This window comes from Balaenoptera ricei, chromosome 8 (genome assembly GCF_028023285.1).
Source record: "Balaenoptera ricei isolate mBalRic1 chromosome 8, mBalRic1.hap2, whole genome shotgun sequence".
Classification (NCBI taxonomy): domain Eukaryota; kingdom Metazoa; phylum Chordata; class Mammalia; order Artiodactyla; family Balaenopteridae; genus Balaenoptera; species Balaenoptera ricei.
The window spans coordinates 87388036-87414807 of NC_082646.1; the positions used below are offsets into that span (position 1 = coordinate 87388036).

The 26772-nt window shown below is 41.7% G+C and overlaps 1 long non-coding RNA gene across 18 annotated transcripts in view; it reads left to right on the top strand.

Annotated features, from left to right (window-relative positions):
- Positions 1-26772, top strand: part of LOC132370737 (uncharacterized) — a 49412-nt gene that overhangs the window by 15656 nt on the left and 6984 nt on the right. For 13 of the 18 annotated variants that reach the window (XR_009504691.1, XR_009504693.1, XR_009504681.1 and 10 more), the window contains 4 exons: positions 3222-3316; positions 12380-12498; positions 15048-15111; positions 23644-23806. This is a non-coding gene — a long non-coding RNA (uncharacterized LOC132370737). The remainder of the gene's footprint in view (positions 1-3221; positions 3317-12379; positions 12499-15047; positions 15112-23643; positions 23807-26772) is intronic. The other 5 variants (XR_009504692.1, XR_009504695.1, XR_009504679.1 and 2 more) reach the window with 1 other exon arrangement.

The following is a 26772-nucleotide window of genomic DNA, read 5'->3' on the forward strand; positions in this document are numbered from 1 at the left end:
TTGAAGACATTGCTCTTTGCTTTTTAGCTTATAGCATTGCTTTTGAGAAATCCAAAGCCATCTGATTCTTGAGCCCATATGTGAAGTAAGCTTTTTCTCTCTGGAGTTGATAGGATCTTTTCTTCAGGAATTCCCGAAACTGCCCAATTCAATTCCCGATAATCTTTGTTAAAAAGGATCTATCTATTAAATAAATTATCCCAACTATTTTAGAATGACAATTTACAGAGAATTTATATAGACAGAAGAAACAACTTACCCATTTTCATAGAAATCCCTTTTCCCTTAAGTAGCATTTCAAGCCCAATCTAACATAGGTATTGAATTTTAAATTCAGATTTAAAATACATTCTCTGGGCAAATAATGTAAGAGATGAGGAGAGAAAAATTCATGATAGTGGGAGCATCCAAAAATCATAGTATTTCTATTCAGCATCTAAAAATGCCTCAGTTATCCTATCCTCACATGAAAATTGCTGCTGAATGAGATAGGCCTAGGTTAGCACTGAACTGTGTGTGTCTTTTCAACAATAACTTGGGGCCTCAGACTCTCCAAAATGCAGACTTATCAGACATTTCTCTTAGAAAAATGATATGTTTTATTCTTAATGATCTTATTATTTTACAAGAAGATATTATAGCTGGGAGAAGAGATTGCCCGGTTTTAGAAACCACCATGCAATAAATTGTTGCCCCAGTGCAGAACAATTGGTGACAGAAATTTCTTTTGTGGGTTGTAGTCCCCCGATGGAGCCAAAGTTGGTTGTCATGAGATGATTTCCACGGTCAGTTGAACACCAAAGATGAGACCAGCTCTTGGCCACAGTCAGTAAGACCTGCGTCCATCAACCCAAGGCTGCTCTGACTTCTGATTTTTTTAACAATAGAAATGAAACTGCCACAGGGAGGAGAGAGAACAATGGTGTTTTGACAAATGAAACAAAGATAGAGCTTGACTGACCATTCAGGTCAGAAAGAAAATGAAGGCACAGGAAGACTGATGTTGGTTGACCTCCTTGCCAAGAAGCAAACATTCTGTGGGAGGTTTCCACCGACTTGACGAACAGGCTCAATGGTGGCCTTTTGGATTTGGCAATTTTGTTGGCTATTTTCTGGCAAAAGAGCACTTTTTCTAGGACTTCAGACAGAATGAGAGTAAGAAATGCACGGTTAACACATATAGACGTAGTATCCTTGAGACCTAAGGAAGGAGGAACTGGCAAGAGCTTAGAATCACTGGAAAATGTTGTTGTCCTGTTTCCTTAGAGATCTTCTAGAATGGTTCAGATGGAGTTCTGGCCTGTGGAAGGGGTGAGGCTAAGAAACCTCTAGTTGCCCTTGCTAGACTTGTAATCCTCAAAAAATGGAAATTCGGAAGCATTTATTCATGACCTTGAAAACTTGTTTATAAAAGCATATTATAATGTATCAGTAAAATGAGCTGAGAAGAGGGTTTATGAGAAAGTTCACGTGAGAAATGCAGCTATTAGCACACATGCCATTCCCCACCTTGACCCCAGCAGGAATGCGTAAATGGTGACATATGGAATGTAAGCATCTGTTGAGATGTTTCATAAATCTGCCTGGCAACGGGCATCACAGGGCCCTGGGTGAGAACAGGCCCCAGGAAGGGAGAGATGGTGAATGTCGCATCTAATTTTAGGCTACTAATCAGCCCAGAATTTGACAATCAAAAATTTCCAGATAATTCTCTTTAATCATATTGATTATTTTCTGACAAGGTGACACTTTTTCATGGGACCCACTTCAGGAATAGGTCATATGTTCATCCATCCATCCATCCACCCAGGAAATACCTATCGAGGGCCTTCAGCATGGAAGGCAGCGTACTAGGTACTGCAGGTACAGTGGAGGACAAGAGAGACACTGCCATGCCACTGCAGAACCTACTGCGTGTGGGAAAACAGATATTAAACAAATAGTAACACAAATAATTTTATAATTACAATTTGGATAACTGCTATAACAGCTTATACTCATAGTACACTCTTCCAAACTTTCTACATGGATTATCTCCTTTAATCCTCATCATAATACTCTGCAGTAGAAGCTATTGCTAGTCTCACTTTAGAGATGAGAGAAGAAACAGAGGCATGGAGGTCTGCATGTCCTGCCCAAGGTCACACAGCTAATGAGTGGTGGGCCTAAGATAGGGAGTCAAGCAGTTGAGTCCAGGCCTCAAGTTCCTGACACTACACCATTTTTTAGGACCTGGGTGGGGAAGGGGTGCTGATTTAGATTTGCAGGTTAAAGAAACTTTTTTTCAGTATATGATTTTAGGCCTAGCCCAAGGATAATTAGAGATTAATTGGGCACAAGAAGGTAACAAGAGTATTCCAGAATTAGGGAATGAGATGTCAAAAGGCCCTGAGGCAGAAGGAGTTGGTCTTGGAGGCCGGGGTGACTGGAGTTGGGGGCGGGAGTGGTGAAAGTTAAGGCTGGAGACGTGGGCAAGGGTTAGAGTGCGTGGGACCTTGTAAATCCTGCTGAGAATCTTTAACCATATCCTGAGCAGAGGGAGAGCTCCTGAAAGACCTGGTATTGCTCCAGACCCAACTGCTACAGCTGGGAGAAGAGAGGCGTTCTCCCCATGGAAGCGTAAGGCTGTTGCTAGGCTAGCAACTCGCCCTTCCTTCCCACTGTCTTCTGTAGGAGTAAATGGATGCTGCACACTTCAGTTCTTATCAGACCGCTGTCCTCTGGTGCAGTTAAAAGACAGCGATGTCAAGAAACAACTCATGCTTTGGACTTAATGTTTGTGTCCCGACAACAACAACAATAACATCAACAATTCCTGTATCGAAATCCAAATCCCCAGCGTGATGGTATTAGGAGGTGGAGACTTTGGGAGGTAATTAGGTCATGAGGGCAGAGTTCTCACAGATGCGATTAGTGCCCTTATAAGAAGAGGCCAGAGAGCTAGCTTACTGTCTTTTCACTATGTGAGAAGTCAGAGGTTTGCATCCTGGAAGAGGGCTCTCACCACAACCGGACCCTGCTGGCACCCTGATCTCAGACTTCCAGCCTCCAGAACTATGAGTGATAAGTTTCTGTTGTTTATAAGCCACAGTCTATGGTAAATTGTTATAGCAGCCCAAACTGGTTAAGACAACGGGCAGATTTAAAAATTCATTCAGCACTGAGTTCTGCTTAATATTTTTTTTCTTTTTTTCCCTCTTTTTCTGGCCATACTGCAACAGCTTGTGGGATATTAGCTCCCCGACCAGGGATTGAACCCGGGCCCTGGCAGTGGAAGCTTGGAGTTCTAACCACTGGACCACCAGGGAATTCCCAGGTCTGTTGAATATTAACCTCAGTTTACCACCATTAATTTTGGCATTGCCCAGATGTGGGACCCCATTAAGATTTCTTTAAAAAGATTTCCTCCAAATTTCCATGCTAAAAATAGCAGCATTTCCTTAAACTCCTAAGACAGATACTCTATTATTCTGTGTATTTTTAAATCAGTACTTTCATTTATTCATTCATCAAAGATTTGCAGACCTGTTGTGTGACAGAAGTGAAAGATACAAAAGTCTGGTTCCGGGGGAGCGCTCACACCACATGATGCCATCAATCCCTGTGGCAGGCAGAATAATGGCATCCCAAAGATGTCCACCAACTAAGCGCTGGCACCTGTGCCTGTTACCTTGCATGGCAAAAGAGACTTCGTAGATGTGATTAAATTAAAGATCTTGATATGAGGAGATTATCTTGGATTGTCCAGGTGGGCCCAATGTAATCACAAGAGTCCTTTTAAAAGTGGAAGAGGAAGATGGGTGGGTCAGAGACAAAGAAAAAGATGTAAGGACAGAAGCAGAGTGATAGTGATGCAATTCCTGGATTGGGGCCACAAACCGGGAAATGTAGGCAGCCTCTGGAAGCTGGAAAATGCAAGCAATGGATTCTCCTAGAAAGAACCTCCAGAAAGGAATGCAGTCCAGCCCACACCTTGAGTTTAGCCCAATGAGACCCATTTGGGATTTCTGATCTCCAAAACTGTTAGATAATAAATTTGTGTTGTTTAAGCCACTAAATTTGTGATAATTTGTTACACTAGGAAACCAGTACACTCCCTACTCCAGGCACGACTTGGCTCAGGACAGACATCGCTAATCCCTCACAGTTTCCTACTGGGCCCAGATGCAGCCTCATGATCTTTCTCAACCCAGCAGTCCAGGCAGTTACTCCCAATCAGTCAGTGGAATGCAACTCACTTGCCATCCCATGGGGTCTGTACAGAAATTTACACCTGATTGTGACCCCTCCGCCATTGCCACATATGTAAATATTAATTACTTGAATATTTCTTGATAGTTCTTTTATATCTGGGTTCCTAAACTAGTTCCACCACTTAATTGCTATGTGTCCTCGGGCAAATTACGTACATCTCTCTGCTTCAATTTCATCTCTAAAATAAGAGTCATAATAACGGGAGTTCCCTGGTGGTCCAGCGGTTAAGACTCTGCGCTCCCAGTGCAGGGAGCCCGGGTTCGATCCCTGGTCAGGGAACTAGATCCCGCACGCATGCTGCAACTAAGAGCACGCATGGCGCAACTAAAAGATCCCTCACGCCACAACAAAGATCCCACACGCAGCAATGAGGATCCCGATCCCGCGTGCCACAGCTAAGACCCAGCACAGCCAAATAAATAAATAAATTTTTTTTAAGATAAATAAATAAAATGAGAGTAATGCTATTTATCCATAAGGTTGTGAAGATAAATGGCTCAGATATTCAAGCATTAAAAATAGTGCCTGCCACATTGGGAGTGCTCAACAAATTTTAACAATGGTGATGATGATTGTTATCATTATTCCCTACAGGGGTTAACATGAGGCTTAAAAGGCCTTTTCAGTCATCCTGTCTACAATGTGGGACATATACACTGAAAAGGCAAGAGTGGGTGCAATTTCATAGGAGCTAATTGGGGGAAGACTGAATTAGGGTGAAGATGGTCAAAATGGAAAGAAATGTGTGGACTTGAGAGATACTGCAGAGGTAAAGATACTGTAGAGGCAAGGCCTGTTGGTGAATTGCATTTATGGGGTGAGGCTATGCCTAGGATGACAAAGTTAGAAGCCTTATAATGCCCTGCTAAAACAGCATGAAATAAATCCTTATTTTGCTTTTCTGCTCTCATAACCATCCATCTTTTCCTACTGTGATATCTCTTTCCTTTCTTCGCATAATAAAGAAACATCAGAAAAATAAAAACCAGGGCCAAAAGGAGTCACCAAGTTTAGGAGTATGAACTATTTGGCAACATATAGCAAAAACAGGAGAGTTCTGTCTAGATTTTGGCTTTTTGGTGCCCATATGTGAAGAAAGCATTATATTTGGGCAGAAAGAGGGGGTGTATGACAGGAAAGGAAGAAAAATTAAATAGAATTAAGATGTCTGAATTGATTTTTAAATACATGAGTTAGCATAAGCAAATGAGTTTTATTTTTAATGCCTGTAATGAAGTTGGGCTGGGGGTGTAGGCAACAGATGGAGAAGAGGAACCAGGCCCATGGTGGCTGTGAAGGGTATGTGATGGGGCCGGGGGCTGAGTGATGTGGAAGAGGGAGGCATCCTGGAGATGGAGTCAGGAGAGATGGTTTCCAGCCTCTTGCCACCAATGCGCATTTGAGCGTGGTGCCTACCGCACAAGGATTCTATGGGATAGCGCTTGTGTTCATGGGCTCTGTAAAGTTGTAGGAAACTGTAGGGAAGGAGTCCTCAGGAGAAGCCCATCTCGCTGGCACGTGAGATGCGTCTAGCATCACACTGGCTCCACCAGCTCAAGGGTGGCTAGAAGGAACCACCTTCCCCCAAAAAGACCTTCACGCCCTTCTGCCTTTGCCCTCCCAAAGTGACTCCCATTAAAGATGGAATGTTTCTGAGCTGGTGGGCCAGGAACTGCTGACCGGTGGAGTTTATTTCTCCATGAAACAAAACACACCCACCCCTTTTTTTTCCCTTCTGCCTGAGTCTAAGACTTGGCTGTGCTCAGCAGAAGGGAGGTGGGAAAGGCACCCTTGAAACTGTAGCGAGCATTTGAGCAGACCGAATTCAATTTTGGATACAAATGTCAAGGAAAGGCTGCCTTGGCTCCTGCTGTTTGTTTACTGAGGCGCGATGTGATGCTCCATTGAAAGGCCTGCTGATTTCACCTGCGCAGGTTTGATAATGATACAGTACAGGGAGCGCGAGGAAGGATGACCTTCCTGAGGATGCTTGGAAAGGCACAGCCAGGCTGCTCCGCGCTCACCGGGACAGCGGGCAAGAACCCGGGAGCTTCTCAGGTCCCAGCCTGGCCACAAATAAGCTACCTGGACTCTTCCCGCAGCTTTGGCTTGATCTTCCTGGTCCATAAAATAAAGGGACTGGAATAGATGACCCCTAATATCTTTTCTTTCTGATGTTTTATGATTCTGGCATTTGGAGCATTTACAGATGCTGGTAAGGAATGCCAGCAAAGCGTGTAGGATATTTGGCCTAACCATTTGGGAGGGTAATTCAGCATTAGCTTTCAGATTTTTTGATGTATACCCTTTGGCCCAGAAGAATCAATTCTTGGGATTTATCCTCTGGGAATACTAGCATAAGTATGAAAACATGGATGTTTATAACTGCAAAACATCAGAAACAACTTATGTGCCCATTAGTAGGGAAGTGGTTAAATAAATCTACTACACAACTGTTATAAAAAAATGCAGATCCATACGTCCTGAAAAGGAAAAATATCCAAAATATAATTTTAACTGAAAAAAATTAGATTGAGTAAAATATATAGCATGATTTTTCTGAAATGAAACCCAGATATGTGTAATATACATATATTGTTTAATTATACATTTATATATGTATATATGTGCATAGAGAAAAGGTCAAGAAGGTTCCACACCAAATTTACATTAGCGGTTCCCTCTAGAGCTGCACGGTCCAATATGGTAGTCACTACCCACACGTGGCTACTGAGTACTTGAAATGTGATGCAACTGAGGAATCAGATTTTTTTAATTTATTTAATTTTAATTACTTCATATTTAAGTTAAAAACTGGTACTTCATTCAGTTATTGGGAAAATTTTGAGTACGTTTGCAGCAACTTGGATATGAGTCTACTTTTTCAACTTTATGTTTTAGGAATCTCAATATAGATCAAGGTTTTTCAATGAAAATTTAGCATCCAAATTGAGAGATGTTGTAAGTGTAAAACAGATACCAGATTTAGAAGACTTGGTACAAAAAATAATGGAAAATATCTCAGTAATAATTTTGTAACTCATGAATAATTTGATAATGTTGATTACATGTTGAAGTAACAGCATTTTGGGTACGTTAGGTTAAATAAAATGTATAATTAAAATTAATTTCACCTGTTCCTTTTTTACTTTTTTTAATGTGGCTACTAAAAAATTTTTAATTGTATATGTGGCTCACATTTAATTTCTATTGGACAGTGCTGCTTTGGGGAGTGGGATAGAGGAGAGGGCTAGGCTTTAACTTTTTGCTTGATATACTTTTGTATTGTTTGATTTTGTTACAGTAAGCCTCGGTAACTTTCATAATTTATAAAGAATAATAAAGAGTTTTAAAATATTAAAATTAAAAGTTAACTTCTAGGATACAGTTTGGTATATAAAGAAAATTATTGAGAAAATACTTCTAATTTGTTCCTTTGGAGTTGGAGTGTCAGGGTCTGAAATAAATATTTTGCCATCAGCTTATTAGAAAATGGAACTCTCACTGTGGTGTCTCTGGGATTTACCAGCATCTTCTAATTGCCTGACTCTTTTCTGGATGACTGCTATCCTCAGCAAGGATACCTTTGCCTGACACTCTGCCTGACAACCATCCCAGCTGTGATGGAAAAGGATTGTTTCTCTGAGAGTAGGAGTTAAGCCCAGGAGGGTTAGAAAAAAAAGAGAAATAACCCTTAAAATAATCTCCCTTCTTCTCTCCTGCTCCCTCCTCCCGTATCAAGATTTCTCAAGGCTTTGGGGATCTCGAGTTCTAGGCTGAACTTCCTACCTCACTAAATGACAAGGCCAGGATGTTAATGTTCCCCACACAGACACGTCTGCATTAAACATAAAGATGTCTGTGTTACACATAAACACGTTATGGCTGTAACAATATCACTTTCAAAGGAGCGCTAATCCGCTGAAGTCATCGAGTTAGAAAACATTTGCTTCTCCATGTCTTGTGTCTGAACTGTGTGTGAGAGAGAAAGTAGGAAGGAGGGAGGGAGGAAAGGATGGAGTAAAGAGAAAGAGAATGCACTTTGTAAAACCCTACTTTGTAAAGATAGTTTTTAAAACTATCCCTCTGGTTTCTTACTCATTTATTATGGTGTCACTCGCTTACACTGTTTAGTCTCTGTTTAAAAAGTTGATTATAATCTTTTCTGTACAAACTTACAGATACACAGATAACCCCAATCAACATTTTGGGTATGAAGTTGTTGGGCTTGAATGGATGTCACAAGGTGACTTGGGTGGAGAAAAAAATCAGCTGTGGTTCTCATAAAGCTCAGGAAATTGATAACTCAATGCTTCCCTAAAACCCTCTACTACCCATATCATAGCTCGTGATTCCCTAGATCATATTTGCCTAAATCATATTTGTCTTCCTTGCTAGGCACCTCTAACCCCAGCACCTAGCACAAGGTCTGGCAAATACTAAGCTCTTAATAAAAATCTGTTGATTGACAGAATGAAGAAATGAATGGACCTATCATTCAAGGGTCAGCCATTATCTAAAACATTTATAAAATTAGAGTTCCAGCTCAAAAATGAACTTGTAAAATTTTCCATCTTATTAACACTGTATTTATTAAATGCCTATTATGAGCTAAAAGCTGACTAAACAAAGCCAGCTTTTAAAAACACGCGCACACACACACACACACACACACACACACACGGTCTCTGCCCTTGTGAAGTTTACAACCTGGGGAGGGGGGGGAGGCAAGGGTAAGACATAAATACACAAAATAAAAAATTACAAATGGTAATAGGTGCTCCCAAGGATACAATCAGGGATGGTGATAGAGGATAAAGGAGGGAGCTATACCAATTTAGCCAAGCCTATTTGTCTCTTCTCTGAGGAAGTGACATTTAGGCTAAAGCATGGGGGATGAGAAGGCGTCAACTATTAAACTATTAAATAAGCAAATTTGGGAAAGGGGGGTATGAGAGAGATGGAAGAGCCTTCCATATACCCAGGAGCACTGTCTGCTGCTTGGGTGACTCACTGCCCAATGTGCTATGAAATTCAAACTTGACTTGATTCATTTGGGTTTTAGAGCCCACGCTAATCTGCGTGCCTGGCTGGGTGTCAGTGTTCACACTGCTCTGATCACAGCTGTTACCAACTGACCTGACAAGTCAGGCAGGTGAGGCGGTGGGACAAGAGGCAGAATTCCAGGTGCCCAGGAATCAGAAATGGGTAGGCTGAAAGGATTCTAGCCGTGGAAGCCCCTACATGGCAGGACTTGAAAAAGGGATCCTCAACTGATTACTCTCCAACAAAACAGAAGAGCAGCCAGGGCTGGACCGTCCTCATGCCAGATCAGCCTGTCTATCTCCAAGCCAGCAAATACACAAAGATCCATTCCAGCCTCGAACCTGACGTTCCCCTTAGTTACAATCCTGTGATTTCCAAAAAGACTATTTTCTGTTTCTATTCAGCTTATAGCAACCTGCTCTCTTAAATAGCTTCTTTATCTGGTGGGGCAATTACAGCCTGTAACTAACAGCTGCAGTTCATAAACATGAGTTTCACTGTTTGGGTCAGTAGTTCTTAGTCTTTTCTGAATGGCAACTCCCCCAGCTGATCTTGGCGTGAAGAGAGGCACCTTCCATCAGCACTCTGCTTGGTACTCGATAGTGCAGTTTACTGTTGGAGGGTTCTGTTTCCCCATTATAAAAGAGGTGACATTTTTATTAAAGTTACAAATGCTTGCATCTAATACCAAATGTATTTCTGGATTTCGGTTTTACTAGTGATTTTAACTTTCCTCATTGAGTTTTTCCTTATATTCCAAATGGTCTACAATAGGCATGTCTTTCTTTTATATTTAGGAAAAAATGCCCTGTCAAAAAGTAATTCATAACTATAAAAATTTTAGGAGAAAATCTGTAGGATCTAGGGCTTGACGAAGGGTTCTAAGACATGGCAGCAAAAGCACAATCCATAAAAAAAAATCTATAAATTAGACTTCATCAAAGAGGATGAAAAGACAAGCTATAAACTGGGAAAAAATATTATTTGCAACGACTGCACATCGGTATCTCAGAGGATGGGAAGCCCATTTTTTGAGCCCTTAGGATGTGCCAGGCCCTGGACCAAATGTTTATCAACCCATTTCAATCTCACAGCAATTCTATCAGGCAGGAGCTGTTACTATTCCCATGTTCAAATGCAGAGGCAGAGGCTGGAAGAGTTTTAGGGTCCAATCCAAGATCCTATCACCATTGAGGGGCATGGCCAGGATTCAGTCCAGAACTGTTCATCACCCAAGTTCACCATGATCCTGGTACTTGGTAGCGTCCCTACTTGGTAACTATTTGACTTTGCTTCCATTTCCCCAACTGTAAAATGGGATTAATAATAATACCTACCTCATAAGGTTGTCGTAAAAATTAAAAACATGAATCTGTCTACGGCCTAAGAGCTATGTGCCTGGCACATAGCAAGGGCCATGTGAGTGATCACTATTGTGATGGTGTTGTTAGTATTCTACTGACTCTTAAAAATAGGATGGAGAGACAGGAGAAAAGCAAATGACCCAAAGAGGCACCATTTCATGTTGCCTCAAGGGATTTCTCCTAGCCAAGTAACACAAGATGTACCGCCTCCAGGCTGCCGCTCCCAGCCTCAGGGCTTTCAGCAAAGTGAAACCGGCCATTTCCAAAGCCAAATTCTTCAGGATAGCATTAAGTCTTTGTCTTATCAGGAAAGGGGGGTTGGGGTGGGGGGGACAACTCTTTCCTTTAAGAGCAGCAGTGGATTTCCTCTGAAGAAACTTGCCTTTTACAAGTATTTGTTTAGGAGTATCCAGTGATCAGTGATCTTATTTTGTGTATCTCTGCTGCCACAACATACCATGGACCATCAGCATCCTCTTTACTACAAGAAATACAGTCCTTAGTGCCTTTAAATCTAATCAGATTAGAGAAACAGTTCAGAAAATTCATCTTTAAGATTCTCTTCCTCTAGAACAACTCTAGGTACCTAAAGTTACCAAAAAATAACGAGGCACCACCTGCCTGACAGTGACTGGTTACAAAAGTGAAGAGCTCCTGGACTTGAGGCTTTCTTAACTCCTCCAAATTGGTCATGATTATTATGCAAATGATGGCTTCAGTCAGGGCCAGGGTTCAGTTTTCAACCCCAGTCAACAGCCCTATGAAAGACTTCTCTTTGAGAGGCCCTGAGGTTGCCTTTTGAGATGGGTGGGCCTCACAGAGCTCAGGGGGCTACAAATAGAGAACCCTCTGGGCAGAGCAGTAAGAATGTTACTGCTGGCGTAGGACCCTGTGCCAGGTTTATAGCTCGGAGTCCCTGATGCCAACTCCAGGTTATCATAGCCTTCAGGAAGGACACAGTTTACAGCTGATCTAGTTAAGGAAGGAGACCTCTCACCAGAATCCCTGAGTACAAGGAACACCTGATTTGGGGGAAAAAATCTGCCCCAGGACTGGTGTCCCAGAAGAGTCCCCTTAGAATCCCCAGGATTTTGTTTTCATCTCTATAAAGAATCCTATGTCTTTAGAATTTGGAAACTTATCTTAATATGATTTTGTCAGCATCCTTTATCCTATACACTAATAGAAGGCACGATCCTCCGTGCCACGGTCACCTTGTTGGACTCTTCATTTCATGATGAAGAAACTGAAGCCCAGAGTCAGACAGCATTATAAAAATAAAGGCCTGGAACCCAAGACTGCTGACCTCATTCCAGTTCTCTACCCTCTGAGCTACCCTGCCAAAATGACAATTTAAAGAATGACTTCCTAAACAGATTATTCCTTCTCTCTTTCACAATACCTTTGGGTCGCCTCCCTGCAGATAATTCTATCCATAAGCCAATTCAAACACTCTGAAGCATGTCTCATCATGAACTAGAGCTTCTGCTGGGATGGGGAAAGAGGATTCAGTGGGGCTTTTTTGGGGGGCACGGAGGGCACTGAACTCACTAAAAGACTCAGTAGAACAATCCTGATGATTCAGAATGACTAGAGAATAGTCTTTCTGATTGTCTAGTGGTTTTGCTCATATTTATGGAATGAATGAATATGTGGGACATTGAAATATAATTCCAGCAATTCTACTGAATTTAATTCAATCTTTCTTTCCCTAGTATGTCAAGATCATAATGAATATGGATTACCACTCTGGAGAATTCAACTGATGAAGAACAGGGGTTGGCAATCTTCCCTTTGGTGTATTTTTGGTAAATTGCTGACCCTGATGTAGAAGGTGAGGTTGACCAAGCTGGTTCCTCTCTCTCTCTCTCCTTTAAAAGTAAATCCCTCATATCGGTTTGCTTATCTTTCACTTATCCCTTTCTCATAAAAATATCTTGAGGAATGTACACACACACCCAAGTCAAGTTATTTGATCTCTGGTTGACTGGAACATAGTTACCCAATCAGTAGGACCATCACACAGAGGATATGTCTTAAACTTTTCCGTTGAATTCTCAGTTAACGAGACTGAAGACCTGCCATGGGGCACTTGATTCTTTTTACTTCATTTAGGAACATGAATGCTGAAGCCAAGAGGCAGAAACCAGCCAACTGACACAACGCAACTAGACACAGAACATCTTAGTGGTGGGTTCAAGAAAAATAAGGTCAATTAAAAAATTTTTGAATTCAATGTCCAATAACAATTTAATACATTTTTTGAGCAGGCAACAAATTAAAACACAAAGAACAGTAAGCAGAGAAACATGTCAGGTAAATTACAAAACAGAGGCTTTTCAGTGAAACTATTTTTTAACTTAGTGCTTTTCAACTCAAGATAATATTTTTAAATTTTCAAGTTATTTGTAAAGTCACAAATCAAGATTTATCTACATTCAGGTAGGTTCTGCTGGCTCATGTCCAAAAGGCTTGGTCCTCTGGGGAGAAGTATTCCTTGCTCTTTCTTCAAGTACTTATTAACACCTTTTACTTGTCAGGAATTATGCCAGGTATGGCGGCTACGAAGGACTAAGACACAACCCCCATCCTGTGGGGACTGACATGGAGACTAAATGCTCACACATTTTCTCACCCTCGCCATCATTTTCCTTCTTACAGTGCCACCAATCTGAACTTTATAATAATCATACGGTTTCTCTACAGGGTTTCTGTACACTCGATAATGATCCTTAATTCAGTTCACCCAACCTCTCAAAAATCCTGCTGTGCTTTCTTTTTCCTTGCTTTTTCTATATATATTTTTTAAATTTTTATTTATTTTTTATTTTTGTCTGCGTTGGGTCCTCATTGCTGCGTGTGGGCTTTCTCTAGTTGCAGCAAGTGGGGGCTACTCTGTTGCGGTGCGCGATCTTCTTATTGTGGTGGCTTCTCTCCTTGTGGAGCACAGGCTCTAGGCACGTGGGCTTCAGTAGTTGTGGCACGTGGGCTCAGTAGTTGTGGCTCATGGGCTCAGTAGTTGTGGCGCACCGGCTTAGTTGCTCCCTGGCATGTGGGATCTTCCCGGACCAGGGCTCGAACCTGTGTCCCCTGCATCAGCAGGTGGATTCTTAACCACTGCACCACCAGGGAAGCCCTCTTTTTCCTTTCTTTAACTTGTTTTTTTCCTGGGTTCTTTCTTCGGTGTCAGCTGTCACTCTGACACAATGAAGAGCTAAACGGAGAAGGGTCTGATTCCCCACACTGGGCTCACAGGTAAGGATTTTGTTATGTACTATCTTTCCCAAATTTGCTGTAGCCCATTTATCCCTAGATTGTTTCCTTTCATATTAATAAACCATCATTATTATTTGCTGAAGCATTGTTTGTTAATGTTAAGGGGAAAAACACAGCAGTTACCTATATCTCCACCCATAGAAATGGGGCTAAATAAACTATGGTATATCCATACAAAGGAACCCGCTCCATGCTTTAAAAAAAAATGAGAGGTCTCTAAAAAAGTTGAACTCCTAAAAGCAGAGATTAAAACAGTGGTTGGAGGAAATGGGGAGATACTCATCAAGGGGTACAAAGGTTCAGTTATGCACCATGCATAAGTTCTGGAGAGCTAATGGACAGCATAGTGACTCTGGTTACTAATACTGTGTTGTATTCTTGAAATTTACTGAGAGAGTAGAGCTTTTTACCACATACGAAAATGTAGCTATTTAAGGTAATGGATATGTTAATTAGCTTGATTTTGGTAACCATGTCACAATGTGTGTGTGTGTATGTGTATATATATATATATATAAATATACCAAGTCATCGTGTGGAGCACCTCAAATATATACAATTCTTATTCATCAAGTATATCTCAATAAAGCTGGGGGCAGGGAATGAGAGGTCTGTGTGAGCAAGTATCTATGATACATTGTAAAGTTAAACAAATAGGCAAGTTGCAAAACTCTCTGTGTTATGAGACCCCATTTAAAAACACATATGTGAATCCATATGACATGCATCTGAAATACACACACACATAGTATTTAAATGGAAAACATTTTAGGGGACACAGAGTACATGTCTGGGAGCTAGGGGAGTTTAGTGAGTGAGTTAGGGGAGGAGCAAACGAAAGAGGGAATGTCACTTTCTCATTCTACACTTCTCTATTATTTTGACAATGAATAGATATACTTTTGTAATAACTAAATAAATAAATAGAAAGGAGAAATGTATTATTTTCCTAGACATTTAAAAACTATATATTCTTCTAGAATCGCATAGCTGTTGAGTTTTCATTCCTTTTGATGATACACTTATCTCCTCCTTTGTAGCTTTGGGGAATTAAGGCCCCAGGTGGACCAATGTGTGCCCTTGCTTCCCCATCTGCCCCTTCTGCAGGTTCTCCAGCCCCTGGGATAATGAGCTATGCACAACTGCTTGCAGCTTCCAGGCCACCTGCCAGGTTTGTAACCATTCTGCACTTGTCTTTTGCAACCAATGTCATTTTAAATCTTCACAGTGCATCTCCTGCAGACCTCTGCAGCATTCCTGGGGTAGACAGGGTGTTAGCAATATTCCTTTGGGCTCAGCAGAGTGAACAATCTACCCTCCGTATCCGCGGATGGGAAACCTCTGGATAGCTCCAGCTGACTCTCTTCACTGTCATACGCCATTTTATATCAGGGACTTGAGCATCTGCAGATTTTGGTATCTGCGGGGGCTCCTGGAACCAATTCCCCGCAGATACTGAGGCACAACTGTATTTCATTCAGGTTTATCATACACTGTTCCTGGAAATCTTGGTCACATCATAGATAGACTTGGCCCTGGAAAATCTATCCACCAGTCCCTGAAAGCAAGCCAGAGAGGTATTATTCTCATCTCACAGACCGGGAAACTGAGGCATCAAAGATTGACTGGAGCTGCCTAGACCACATGGCAGGTTAAAGGTGATGAGGTGTTGTGGAAAAGGTATTGGGATTAAAACCTAGCGTCCCAAGTTCAAGTTCTTGCCACATTATATTTTCTTTAAGCAAAACTTGAACTCCCTGAGCCCCAGTTTCCTTATCAGTAAAATAAGAATTATAATACTTGCCTCCCAGAGTAGTGGTATTACATGAGAGTATATACAATTGCATTTTGTAAAGTACATATTTTATATATATATATAGATATATATATATATGATAGGAGGACAACAAGCAGGAAATTATGTATGAAAAGTTAATCTTTGTGGCTGTATATCCAACTAGATTTTTGTTTGTTTAGTTTTCTTTTGCCCAAAATAGAAATTTAAAAATTTCTTTGAAGCATCTTAGAAGCCATTCCTTTACCTTGAATAGTCTTGTTCTTTAAATTCAAATGTCTTTTTATACCCGAAGCATTTCTCCAGATGGGTTTTAAAAGGGGCACAAAAGTATCAGTTCCAGGAAGAAGGCAACAACACTCTACCAGAATGCCATGCCAAATTGCATAGCACTCTGAAAGCAGATTAAAGTTGTTTCAAATGCTTCAAAGAGAAGGAAAAATCTAATCCCCCAAGGCTTCCTTTAAATCCATATTCCTTAATTTCAGAAAATTTCCCAAGTCTTTTAAAAGGCCCAAATATCATTTTACAGTTTGGAAATAGTAATGGAGAACATTTCCCAATTTTTTAGAACGTTCTTGTTTCCTTTAAAAAGGGCTCAGTAAAGCTGGGTCTCTCTCATAAAGGAACTGGCCCAAGTGGAAGACAGCCCGCCTGGCTTGAGGGGAATGGGTGCAGCCATCCCCAGGGCCCTGAGCCTGGAGTCTATGGCTTATGGTTACCTGGAGAATTCCTTAAAGAAGCAGAGTCGGGCATTTTCCCTGTTATTTCTGGGCAAGATTTGCATGTCTGTCATTGTGGGAAGAACGCCCAGTCTCCTCACTATGTAACACTGAAGGAAAGAAAGTTTCCAAATGAGAAGAAAAACAAGCCCCGCTGCAATAGAGGCAAGCAGGACCATTTTCACTGCTTTGGAAAAACTGCTCTTCTTAAGCCATCTTCACCCACCCAGAGAGGCAAACTGTTTTCCTGAAACACTTTTCCTGATTCTTACTTTGCTGACCTATGAAAACAGTTATAAGAGCCCCAGTTACAACGAGTATTTATTGAGATTAACATGTACCAAACACTGTGCTAAAGGTCCCACATGCTGTATTTCATTAAATCTGCTCAGTAGCCTTGAAGCAGATACTATAATTAGCCCCATTATACAGATGAGAAAGGTGAGATCTAAAGAGATATCTAAGCAGTCAAATGACACACAGCTACTTAAGTGGTTGAGCAGGGACATAAAACCAGATCTTTCTGACTCCAAAGTCCAGGTTTAACCAGAGTAAGGCACTGCCTAAATACAGTCCCAAGGCAGTGCAGGGACGGGTCCATGTTGTACACGTCTGTTCTACCTCAACTCTGGAGTTATTTTAATTACCAATAGCTGGCCTGTGTCCCAGCTAACTGTGCTAAGTGGTTTACATGCCTGGTCTCATTTAATGCTTCCCAGAGATTTAAATGGTATAAACTACCCTGATACTTTCTGCCTCTTCTGTCAGACTCTCTTCTTTTCTCCTTTTCTCCTGTTTCTTTCTCTCTCCCTCTTCAGCTCTGAGCCATTGAGTGCTTGGGTTGCATTTTCACCTTGCCTTCAGCCTCGCTTAAAATGTAGACTGTGTAGTGAGGAGAGAGATAAGTGCATCTTTTCAGGTGCCTTCCGCTTTAGTTTGAGGGCAAGTTACAAGTGCCCGTCTGCTCTACAACTTCAGGACACCTCCCTGTGGATAGTGCCAGAACGGTGACCTCAGGCCACAGCTTGAACACCGATTGCAAGTAATCCAGCTCCAGAGGTGATAGAGTGACCTCTCTTTAAAAAGGAGATAAAAATAGCTAAGAAACAACACTTAGCTTAGTGCTCTGAAAGGTTGGCATCCTTCCAGGATAGACTTATGTACTTTTTGTACTTGGAGGAAAAAAAGAGATGGGATTTGATCCAAGAATGGTCCTCCAAACGAGAGAAATATGGAGCAAGCAGCTGGAGCAGAGTGGCCAAGTGGTACCACCAGCTGCAGGCCCATTAATTAACATTCCCTGGTATGTAGCAGCTCCAGTGACCTTGATTCTTGTTGAATTCACAGAGATAACTTTTACAGAGCCTCTACTTTTCTCACTGCAGTATATTTATCCAAGGAGTACCTTGCATATTTCCCCCCATCTCTCTGAGCAGTAAATTTATTCTAATTACAAAGAGATATAGTAAAAGCCTGATTGAACGCTTGGCAGTTTATAGAAATTTATTTCTGGGGCTTAAGGGGGGTTTTTAGAGTGTGTGACTAGAGTGGGGTTGAGGGGAGCTGAGGAAAGGAGCCCAAGAGAAAATGTAGATTTAATGGACCTATAAAATGACCCTGCGGTAGATAAATGCTTGTTCCAGAGAAGCTTAAACAGCCTGACCCAAACCAGGGTCTGTGCCAGCCAGTCTGACACAAGGTGTCTGAAGCATTGCATATTTCTCTTTGGGTTTTCGGGTTTCCATATGAAATTTGTTATTCCCCAGGCAGAGGTGAGAGAGCAGGGAAATCTGTTTTCCAGAGGGAAGAAAGCATATTTAACTACAAATTTCTAAGTACTCAAAGCTATGAAAAGAGGAAAAAGTAAACCTCCAGCACCTGCCCTTAAAATCACTTTGCCTTTTCTCTAACTCTCTTGAAGCTCAGTTCTGAATTTTAAGCCTAAGATCCTGGAAGGCAGATCATGAGAGCCTGCCCTTTGTACCAGGATTTCTGCATAAGAACCAGCAGCCTTCCAAAGCCCAGTTATCCCAGGCACTTCCAGCTCATAATGAGACAGAGGGACACTATCGTCTAACAGAGCCTTCTGTTTAGAATAGGCTTTGCATGCACACACTGCTGAACTTTTCCACGAAATCCTTCTAGGCTTTTGATCCCATGAGTGACATTCATCTTTTTTGCAGCTGCTTTGCAAGTTTTGCTGAGGATGAATTTTAGGGCTTTCAACTGTTAAATTTGTTATACTGTAAATCTAACCACTACTAAAATGGAGACATTTGTTCTGGGGGAAAAAGCAAAACAGAAAAGGGTCTAAAGTAGACACTAGGGGGGAGGTAGTTTGGAGAGTGAATGCACTGGCCTCTTTGGCCAGAGGCTAAATGGGGATTGGGCCAGTGTTTCTTGGGGTTCCCTGTGTCAGCTTGAATAATGCAATAGCATCAATTATTTTACCAGCAAAGTGAGTTTATTCATTAATGCCAGAGGAATTGCAACCCGGGATACTGAATTATGGAGGACCACAGGCAAACCCAGGGAACAAGGAAGGGAAACTAGCTTTTATAGGGAAAAGGCGAGACTTGGGAGGACCTGTAATAACCAAGGAGCCATTGGAGGAAGCTGGGAGTCCAAAGTATGGAGGCTTCTCATTGGTTGGACTGCTACAGTCTCGGATTGGCTGGGCTGTCCTTCAGGGAGAGAAGTTTTCTTCTTCCTGTTGGATAGCGCAGTAGGCAACACGTTCCTGTGGGAGATGCAGGAGAGGTGTAGGGGTAGTCCCTTCCGGTTTGGAGTAATTGAAGAGGCATGGAGGGCGCAAGAGCTCCCCCTACAGGCCTGTACTGACTCTAATTTTAGCTGAGGGTTCTTTTAGTTCCGCACCTGCCCGTTTTCTCTTTTTAGGAACTGGCATAAGGAGACCTTAGGAAAAACATTTAAACTTTTTGATTGTTTAACACTTATACAGAGAAAACATTTTACCATGTTGTTTTAAAGTTAACACTCAAGTCAAGACGTATAATATTGTGAATTCTCCCCCCCATCTCACATGCTCCTAGAGATAACCACTATCAGAACTTTTATGGGAATCACTTCTTTGCTTTTTTAAATAATTATTTAGCACCTAAATGTGCATCTACATAGAATATAGCTTAATTTTGTGTGTTGGAACTTCATAAATGGAATTAATGCCTTGTTCTTTTGTGTCTGGCTTCTTTTGCTCAACCTCCTGTTTGTAAGAGTCATCCAGGTTGTATGTAGCTGTAGTTCATATTTATTACAGCACATTTTTTATCTACCACGTACTGTTGGTGAACATTCTGGTTATTTCTAGTTTGGGAATGTTGATAATGAAGCTGCTGGGAGCATTCTTGTGCATATACACAGGGAGCATGAGAATTTTCTCAGCTTGCCTGGTTGATATCAAACAATTCAATTTGAACACATCTTGAATCACGGTTAGTCCTAGTTTCAAAGGCAAAATGGGCAAGATTTGTCACTTGTTCATTCAATAAACACAAACCAAACTTCTAGTGTAGGAATAGAAAATATAAGACACAGGCTGCCTCTCCTCTCTTCTGTGCTCAGAGCAGACATTACTAGTTCATAAGAGTGTGCTTTCCTGTTAAGTCTGGACGTGGCTTCAGAATCGTTTGCAACGTGGTGCTCAAGGCAGCCACTGGTAAGGATTAGAGATGAGGGGTGTGATGGTTAATTTTCTGTGTCAACTTGGTTAGGCCACAGTACCCAGATATTTGGTCAACATTATTCTAGATGTTTCTGTGAAGGTATTGTTTTAATTGAGATTAACACTTAAATACTTGAGTAAAGCAGATAACCCTCTATAATGTGAGTGGGTTTCTGCCACTGAGTTGAAGTTCTCAGTAGAAAAAAGACTGACCTTTCCCAAGGAAGAGGGAATTCTGCCACCAGACTGCCTTTGGACTCAAACTGCACCTCTTCCCTGGGTCTCTAGCCTACGGCCTACCACCCCTGCAGATTTTGGACTTGCCAGCCTCCACAATCATGTGAGCCAATTCCTTGCAATTTCTCTCTGTGTATATATAGACATCTTTTTGGTTCTCTCTGGAGAACACTAACTAATACCGGTGGCGTACTATTTGCATAGGGTCGCCTGGTGACACAGGAACAGAAAGCCTCTCGAACTAATTTAAATAAAGGAGATTTACTGTTCATAGAGTGGAACTTCTTAGCATCAAATACCAGGAAATACTTTTAATATTCAGGATTACCCCCTCAAAACCAATTCATTATAACACTACTTATGTCTGAGATATTTTCCAAAATAAAATTGCAGTGGGTTTTTTAGTGTCATCAGTTGCTGTCAGCCAATGAGATCTAGAGCAAAGAAGCCATTCTGAGTGTTCTTAACACACAGTATCGCGGCTGCTTCCAGTTGGTGAGCTGAGTTGAAAGCGTCCTGATGTGTATGTTGTTTATTCTGCTCTGGGCTCCCTTTCTGCCATTGCTTTTGTGTTCTGGCAAACAGTATGACTCAGACTGGCTGACCAAAGGAGCATAGGTGATAATATTGGACGTACTGTAAAGAAAAGGAAGAGTATCATGCTAGATGTTAGAACACAGGTTTTCCAGAGGCTATAGATTCTCGAAGTTGGGAAGTCCACTTATAAATAATACTTATATTACAAAGTGCTAAGTTCTGTAACAGCGAGGTGTACAAGTGTAATGGAAGTAAAATAACCATAGGTTGGGGCATCGAAGTGTGGGTAGAAGCTCACCAGAAGAAAGGGTGTAGAGAGGAAAAGGAAAAGGAAACAACGTTAGTAAAGGTATGGGGAGATGAGAGAACACATACTACTCCTTGGCTGCCTGGTTACAGCAGCACCTTCCTTTTCTGTTTTGATTTCTCCCAAGGAGCAACAGTGAGGCTCCAAGAGAGAACTTCAGGTGCTCTGGTGAACTTCAGGTGAACTTCAAGCCTCCTGTTATTTTCCACATCTATGGGGAATGTGTCCACATGTTTTGAAGCCAGGGAAAATATTACTTTACAGTAAACAGAGAAAAGGTTTAGAGGAGGTTAGAAAATGGAAAACTGGAGCACAGAGTCAGTGATAAGAAGACAGTTTTATATGGCACATAGCAATTGCTTCTGGAGTCATTAGGAGTAATATTTATAATCAGGATAAGCTAATGCTTTGGATGAGTTCCTGTGATTCTTCTGTTTTTGAGAAGCCAGATTACCTCTGGCTCCTGCAGACCTGCAAGAGACTTGTCCTCACATGGAAGAGACCTGAGAGTAGGAATGACATTCAAAATATTTAACCAGTGGATAGTAGATACCCGACCAGTTGGAGACGACTGGGATGGCTGGACCCAGTGCATATAGGCTGAACTCCAGCCCTCTCTTAGGGACCATTAAACCCAACACTTGTTCACTGAAGAGATTGAAGGATTTACCTGAGACCATGTGGTGGTGGCAGAGCTAGGAGTGGAACCCAAGCCTTCCGTGTTCACCCTCTAACTACCTCCGCTGCAGCCGTCACAAAGCCCCGGTAAGGCAAGTGGGGTGCCCTGTTGGTTTACCATAGATTCTACTCACACCCAAGGCTGTCCGTGGGGAGGATACAGCTCTCATTCTGTTCATGAGTAACATGCTGAAAATTCTTTATCCATTAGTAAATAAATACCTCCTATTTATTTGCAAATATAACTTATTTGCAAATACAGTGTATTACATAACATACTATAAAGGATGCAGGAAAATAGTCAGTTAAAAAGAAAGCTGCCTGGGCTTCCCTGGTGGCGCAGTGGTTGAGAATCTGCCTGCCAATGCAGGGGACGTGGGTTCGAGCCCTGGTCTGGGAAGATCCCACATGCCACGGAGCAGCTAAGCCCATGAGCCACAGCTACTGAGCCTGCGCGTCTGGAGCCTGTGCTCCGCAACAAGAGAGGCCACGATAGTGAGAGGCCCGCGCACCGCGATGAAGAGTGGCCCCGCTTGCCGCAACTAGAGAAAGCCCTCGCACAGAAACGAAGACCCAACACAGCCATAAATAAATTAAAAAATTAATTAATTAAAAAAAAAAAGAATTCTCATTTCTCTACATGGTCATCAATACTTGTTGGCTATAAACTAATTCACTGTAATTTAAAAAAAAAAAAAAAGAAAAGAAAGCTGCCTGACAAGTGTGCAAGATGTCACTTATTTTCCTTAAATCAACATAGTTCCAACTCCAAGTCCTCATCCTGCCAAGCTTGTGAGAAAGGTAACAGCCTCCCTCTCTGCAGTCCATAGGCTCATGCAGAAGTCCAGGGGTCTTATACAACACCAAGGCCCTGCCTTATCACCATCATTCACTTACTTAACAAATATTTACTGAACACCTACCAGCTGTCAAGGCCTGCTCTAGGAGCTGATAAGTAGCGATGTGCAAAAGAGGTCAAACCCCTGCCGTCTGTTCCAGGCTGGGCAGGTACACCTGGGGCCCAGGAGGGACTCTGGCGAGGCTGGGACTGGGCCTCGCTGGCAGCACGAGCAGCCGCTCCCCACTAGATGCTGCCCACCCAGGCACTGCCAGGAGGCAGGGGGCATATACCCCCTCGAGATGATCCTGCACTCTTTCCTGACAGGCAATTTCTTCTCCCAGACTCATCACTTCTCAAAGGCAGCTTCCCTTTGCCCTCTTTCTCCAGAGCTCACTTCATAGTCCCTCAAGGTACAAAACTTTTTTTTAAAGAAAATAAATGCTATGTTTATTTCTTGTTATAACACAAATGTATCAGAATCCTCAGAACAAAATGATTTGTATTTAATCCAATCAAGTTTTTTTTAATTGTGGTAAAAAGCACATAACATAAAATTTACCATCTTAACCATTTTTAATTGAAGTGTATTATTATATTATAATATTCTTTTTAAGTCTTTATGTTTGAGAGCTTCATAATAATATTTTTAAAAATTAGTTACCAAATCTATATAAGAATATAAGAATGTTTATAATATTAGGTGAAAAAAACATGTAGTAACTGTTAATGATGTTCACTGATATTTTCAGTTCTCTTCCTTCCTAAGCACTTCCTTGGAGTTAGGTGTGGCCCTAGGACTTGCCTTGGCTAATTAAAAGTGAATGAAACTGTTGTGTGTCACTTCCAGATGGAAGCCCTTAACAGCCAGAGTATGATTCACTGTATTTTCTCTCCCCTGTTACAGGACTGATGTTCTTCCAATAGTCAAAGCTCCATCAGCCTGAATCCCTGAGTAAGAATCACACAGAGCGGAGGCCCTGCTGACCTGGGATGAACGTGTAGCATAAATGGGAAATAAACCTTTGTTTTTCTAAGCCACTGGAGGTTGTTTGTTGCTGCAGCATAAGGTAACCCATTCTGACTGGTTCAAAGCAGGAGGTAGCTTCTGGCGGTATAGATAACTAGATACTCAGAAGGCCTTCCAGCTACAAAAGAACTGGATCACTTTTTTGGCCATGCGGCTTGCGGGATCTCAGTTCCCCAACCAGGGACTGAACCCGGGCCACGGCGTGAAAGCACAGAGTCCTAACCACTGGACCGCCAGGGAATTCCCTGGATCACTTTTTAAATGGGCTGTTGGGCTTGTAAGTAGTAAAGTAATTGTCTAGGACAGCTCTTATCCTCAAATATGAGCTGAAACCAGAACTGGGAGCCAAGAGTGCTAAGAAAATAAGAAAACTGGGTTGTCCTAAGGGCCAGTGCCATCGTAGCACGGTATGAACTCTAAAGCATCAGAAAGTGGGGAAGCCAAAGGTCTGCCACTTCTGCGTTAGGCCAGGACACTCCGAAAGGGGTGAAGTGTCTCAGGCTGGTGTTTTCCTTCTGCTCCCAGCAGAAGCAAATACAAATCTTCATAGTAGGCCATTAAGAGCCATCAAATTTGAGTTCAAATCTAAGATCACGGAAGGAGGCAAACCACCAAGAGAGAATGAGTTGATGGAAAAACAAGCATCTAGTTTAGACCCCAAGAACTTTGGATATATATTTTCATTTACAAAAGTGTATAGCGCAATTATTAAGTGCTAGGCACTATTGTAAAGTTTTTTTTCCCCCAATTTTAACTTATTTAATTCCCATAACAACTCTATGAAGCAAGTACTATTGTTATCCCCATTTTATAAAGGAAAAAAACTGAGGGACAGAGAGATTAAGTAATTTGTTCCAGGTCAACATTTCTTAAGTGGTAGAACTACAATTTGGATTCAGGCAGTTGGTTCTAGAGTATGCACTCTTCATCTCTACATTTTGTTGACTTTCTAACATAGAATGTCTACGTGTGACAAAATTTTTTTTTAATTAATTAATTTATTTATTTATTTATTTTTGGCTGTGTTGGGTCTTTGTTTCTGTGCGAGGGCTCTCTCCAGTTGCGGCGAGCAGGGGCCACTCTTCATCACGGTGCGCGGGCCTCTCACTGTCGCGGCCTCTCTTGTTGCAGAGCACAAGCTCCAGATGCGCAGGCTCAGCAGTTGTGGCTCACGGGCCTAGTTGCTCCGCGGCATGTGGGATCTTCCCAGACCAGGGCTCGAACCCGCGTCCCCTGCACCGGCAGGCAGACTCTCAACCACTGCACCACTAAGGAAGCCCTATGTGTGACAAATTTAAAGAAATAAGAAAGACTTCCCTGGTGGCACAGTGGTTAAGAATCCACCTGCTAATGCAGGGGACACGGGTTTGAGCCCTGGTCCGGGAAGATCCCACATCCCACATGCCACAGAGCAACTAACCCCGTGCGCCACAACTACTGAAGCCCTTGCACCTAGAGCCCGTGCTCCGCAACAAAGAGAAACCACCGCAATGAGAAGCCCACGCACCGCAACAAAGAGTAGCCCCCGCTCGCTGCAACTAGAGAAAGCCCACGCACAGCAATGAAGACCCAACGCAGCCAAAAATAAATAAAATAAATTTTTTTAAAAAGTTAAAAAAAAAAAGGAGTGGAGTACCAAAGATAACCAAGCAACAAAGGACCATCAAAGGATGACCAGGTAGATTTGAAAAAGAATAAAAAAGAGACAAAAATAAAATGGTTGAAAATAAATATTTAATAAACATGTTAAATGTCTGAAGAGATACTTAGTGAATTAAAGAAATATCTGAAGAAAACATCCAGAATGTAGCTCAGGAAAAAAAGGAAATGGAAAATATGAAAGAGAAATTTAAAGATATGGAAGATAGAATGAGAACTTCTGATATAAATTTAATTGGAGGTTTGGAAGTAGAGGATAGAGAGAATGGAAGATACATAATATCTGTAGCTGAGAGTTTTTCAGAACCGATGGAAAGACCTAAGCCCACGGATCTAGGAAATACAGCACATCCCTGGAAAGATAAATGAACAAGAAATTTATGCTTTAGACATGTTATAGGGAAACACCAAAGACACTGAGAAAACCTTAAAAAGCAGCCTGAGAGAAAAGAAAGATCACCTGCAAAGGACTAAGAATTAGACTGTCAGGCTTATCAAAAGTAATTGTGGATGCAGGGTGTCTGTGAAATAATTATTCAAAGTGTTGAAGGGAAATAACTATCCATTGCACATCCAGAAAAGCTACACTTCATAAGTAAGAGTAAAATAAAGTCATTTTCAGCTAAACAAAAGCCAGCAGACATTTACTAAAGGAGTTCACATCCATCTTTCAAGATTCATCTCAAATGCTGTTTCTTCCATGGAACTCTGACCTTTGAATCCCCATAGCATTTTATTTGAGGCTTTCTCATGACACTTCCCAAATTCAGACATAGACTGAAGTTATTTGTGCCTTTTCATAACATGCTGTCGCCCCTGCCACCACTCTTACCCCACGCCCACCACCCTTAAACGCCCCAGGAACTCTTTGGTGTCTAACTCACTTTAACTCTTTGTACAGCTCCTATCATGATACTTGCATGAAGTAGGTGCATGATAAGTATTTGCTGAAGCCTACTGGTCAGCCTTCTCCTATGGGTTTCATAGACCATCAGTTCCAAAATATGCTCCCTTCAAAAGGGGTTTTATGAAACTGGTGTAGACGATCTTATTTACAAAGCAGAAATAGAGACACAGGCATAGAAAACAAACGTACAGATACCAAGGGGGAAAGGGGGGGGGGGGAGGAATTAGGAGATTGGGGTTGACATATATACACTATTGATACTATGTATACAATAGATAACTAATGACAACCTACTGTATAGCACAGGGAACTCTACTCAGTGCTCTGAGGTAACCTAAATGAGAAGGAAATCCAAAAAAGAAGGGCTATTTGTATACATATAGCTGACTCACTTTGCTGTACAGCATAAACTAACACAGTATTGTAAAGAAACTATACTC